Source organism: Salvelinus sp. IW2-2015, unplaced genomic scaffold, assembly GCF_002910315.2.
Source record: "Salvelinus sp. IW2-2015 unplaced genomic scaffold, ASM291031v2 Un_scaffold3440, whole genome shotgun sequence".
In the NCBI taxonomy this organism is placed as follows: Eukaryota; Metazoa; Chordata; class Actinopteri; order Salmoniformes; family Salmonidae; genus Salvelinus; species Salvelinus sp. IW2-2015.
The window spans coordinates 19,293-23,110 of record NW_019944720.1 but is presented as its reverse complement, the minus strand read 5'-3'; the positions used below and the strand labels follow the sequence as shown (position 1 = coordinate 23,110).

The following is a 3,818-nucleotide window of genomic DNA, read 5'->3' as shown; positions in this document are numbered from 1 at the left end:
TAAGGACGGAATGTCAAGAAATTATATGGACGGAATGTCAAGAAATATAATGGACGGAATGTCAAGAAATATAATGGACAGAATGTCAAGAAAATAAATGGACGGAATGTCAAGAAATATAATGGACGGAATGTTCAAGAATAATTAATGGACGGAATGTCAAGAAATATAATGGACGGAATGTCAAGAATATATGACGGAATGTCAAGAAATATAATGGACGGAATGTCAAGAAATTAAATGGACGGAATGTCAAGAAATATAAGGACAGATGTCAAGAAATATAATGGACAGAATGTCAAGAAATATAATGGACGGAATGTCAAGAAATATAATGGACGGAATGTCAAGAAATATAATGGACGGAATGTCAAGAAATATAATGGACGGAATGTCAAGAAATATAATGGACGGAATGTCAAGAAATATAATGGACAGAATGTCAAGAAATATAATGGACAGATGTCAAGAAATATAAAGGACGGAATGTCAAGAAATATAATGGACGGAATGTCCAAGAAATATAAATGGACGGAATGTCAAGAAATATAATGGACGGAATGTCAAGAAATATTAATGGACAGAATGTCAAGAAATATAATGGACAGAATGTCAAGAAATATAATGGACGGAATGTCAAGAAAATAATGGACGGAATGTCAAGAAATATAATGGACGGAATGTCAAGAAATATAATGGACGGAATGTCAAGAAATATAATGGACGGAATGTCAAGAAAATATAATGGACGGAATGTCAAGAAAATATAATGGACGGAATGTCAAGAAATATAATGGACGGAATGTCAAGAAATATAATGGACGGAATGTCAAGAAATAATAATGGACGAATGTCAAGAAATATAATGGACGGAATGTCAAGAAATATAATGGACGGAATGTCAAGAAATATAATGACAGGAATGTCAAGAAATATAATGGACGGAATGTCAAGAAATATAATGGACGGAATGTCAAGAAATATAATGGACGGAATTGTCAAGAAATATAATGGACGGAATGTCAAGAAAATATAATGGACGGAATGTCAAGAAATATAATGGACGGAATGTCAAGAAATATAATGGACGGAATGTCAAGAAATATAAATGGACAGGAATGTCAAGAAATATAATGCACAGAAATGTCAAGCAATTATAATGGAGATGTCAAGAAATATAATGACGGAATGTCAAGAAATATAATGGACGGAATGTCAAGAAATATAATGGACGGAATGTCAAGAAATATAATGGACGGAATGTCAAGCAAAAATAATGGACAGAATGTACAAAAAATTAAATGGACGGAATGTCAAGAAATATAATGGACGGAATGTCAAGAAATATAATGGACAGAATGTCAAGAAATATAATGGACAGAATGTCAAGAAATATAATGGACGGAATGTCAAGAAATATAATGGAGAATGTCAAGAAATATAATGGACGGAAATGTCAAAATATAATGGACGGAATGTCAAGAAATATTAATGGACGGAATGTCAAGAAATATAATGGACGAATGTCAAGAAATATAATGGACGGAATGTCAAGAAATATAATGGACGGAATGTCAAGAAATATAATGACGGAATGTCAAGAAATATAATGGACGGAATGTCAAGAAATTATAATTGGACGGAATGTCAAGAAATTATAATGGACAGAATGTCAGAATATAATGAGACGGGAATGTCAAGAAATATAATGGACGGAATGTCAAGAAATATAATGGACGGAATGTCAAGAAATATAATGGACGGAATGTCAAGAAATATAATGCACAGAATGTCAAGAAATGAACTGTATGTTTAGAGGTCAAAATACTATAACTAAATTTAAAAGAGAATCTCCTGAGACTCTATTTTGACTATAATTGATCACAAATAGTGTCCGCATGTGTGGTAGAGAGAGAGGAGGGCTCATATATGATATGTCTACATGTGACATTGATGACGTCTCATTACGTTTGTATGAACGTTTTTATAATTAAGTCCATAGGATTTCAAATACCATAGTTCCTGTCACAAACAGGWCATTTTGGAACTTTCCCCTGGCCATTACCGAATGTCCCAAATCTATATCAAATTCATAGTAGCCTAAATAAGGGGAACTTCACAACCGGACAATGTCATAACTAGTCGAGCTGACCTCATGTCTGTCTGGTAGGATAATGACATGATAAGGTGGTAATGGCATAATTTATCACAGGATATTTAAATGCTGTTCACGCACAGTCTGCCGGTCAACCAACAAGACGGTTGGAAACATGGGGAAAATAGCTGAACTTTCACAGCACTTAAACTAGACTAGTATATTTGTACAGCTCTGTAAGGCTCGACTAAATACAATATCTATTTGGGATATAGAATATCTAACACGGTGTCAAGAAGTTGTCACACTGGTATTGATCCGGAATGAAATGGTCGTTTAGTGCTGTAACAATGTCTGAGAGAGACTCACTCTTCCTTCGCATCAATAACACTGAGACCAAGCCTATTTACAAACCATGTTTAAGGCAAAATGTTAGTTAGATGTCTAATCTACACAAAATGTARAACGTTCATAATGAGTAAAACCAGCCTCTGGCTGACATGTCAATTGCGTTGCGCGTCTCGCAATCAATGCTCTTTTGCCAACTGGTATCTTTATCAGTGTCGGGCATCAGCCTTGTTTAAAGGTAATGATTGCCTTCATGGAAAGGTAATCAAAGGTGAATAACAATCAAATGTATTGACACATTATAAATACATGTTTTAACTATGTCCACTTACCTTCATTAGCAGGTATAGAGAGAGTCCTGAGCACTGCAAGGCTGAAAAAGCACGTCCACACTTTCAAGTAAAACCGTCCACCACAATTCCACGCCAATGTCATTTTTTTCATTTAAAAATGGTGACAAATCGAAGGCGTGATGAATGTACCGGTAATTCAGTTCAGTGCGGAAACGCTCCTAATGTRAATAGTGGAGACATCTGTGTCCTTATTGTCCGTCTATTGAGAGATAAAAGCGTGTTTTACGCGGTCGGTAGGTCCGTCTGTACGCAGGCACACGGCTAGAGAGAGGAGAAGTGGAGCGCGCTGAATTTGGAGAGGCAGATGAGAGGAGGAGAGGAGAACTGCACAGCGCCGCCAGCCTGAAGCACGCGGGGGCGGAGTGAACTTCAGAGCAGAGGGAGACTCCAATGGGCATAGAGGCTCTCCGCTCCAACACTACACACACAAAGAGCACTACAGCCCGTTACCCTCTATCAAACAGTACACGAATGACCCTTAATATCGCGCACCAAACACCACAGACTGAACCAGAATACGGCTTTAAAGGAGACGTTGAATATGGCAAAATCTCCTTTAAACCAAGGAAGCAGCCATTCAACTTGGCTTTCGCCGGCTTTTCAAGCGTAATAATGTCAAAATACGTTCATTCGGTACTCACCAAATAATGGAGTTTCGCTGAGCAACTATCATCACTACTGCCGTTCAGGCCGGTATGTAATTCCAAAAAAATGTCTAAATAATAAGTTACATGCAACCAAAAAATGTCTGGTCTGCAAAGTCTGTGTTGTTTTTGAGCAAGTGCACATGCGCCAAATCCACCTCTGGGAAAATTCCCAAGGCATTTTGACATTATTAAACTTGAAAGTCTGGTGAATGGCTGCTTCCAGGGCTTAAAAAAAGAATTGCCATACACAACGTCTCCTTTGATTCTGGTTCAACCACAGACATGAACTTTGGAGTTTACTATTTCACTTGTAAAATTAGGACCATATTACTCTTTGTTGAATTATTAATCATTACAAAAGACTTATGTCATATA

General features: G+C 36.8%; 1 protein-coding gene across 1 annotated transcript in view; it reads right to left on the bottom strand.

The window, feature by feature from the left end:
* LOC112075857 (ephrin type-A receptor 5-like) overlaps positions 1-3,045 on the bottom strand; it is a gene marked incomplete at its 3' end in the record, with an annotated part of 88,821 nt that extends 85,776 nt beyond the window's left edge. Inside the window, exon 1 of the mRNA XM_024142784.2 lies at positions 2,776-3,045. The remainder of the gene's footprint in view (positions 1-2,775) is intronic.
* Positions 3,046-3,818: the final 773 nt, after the last annotated feature.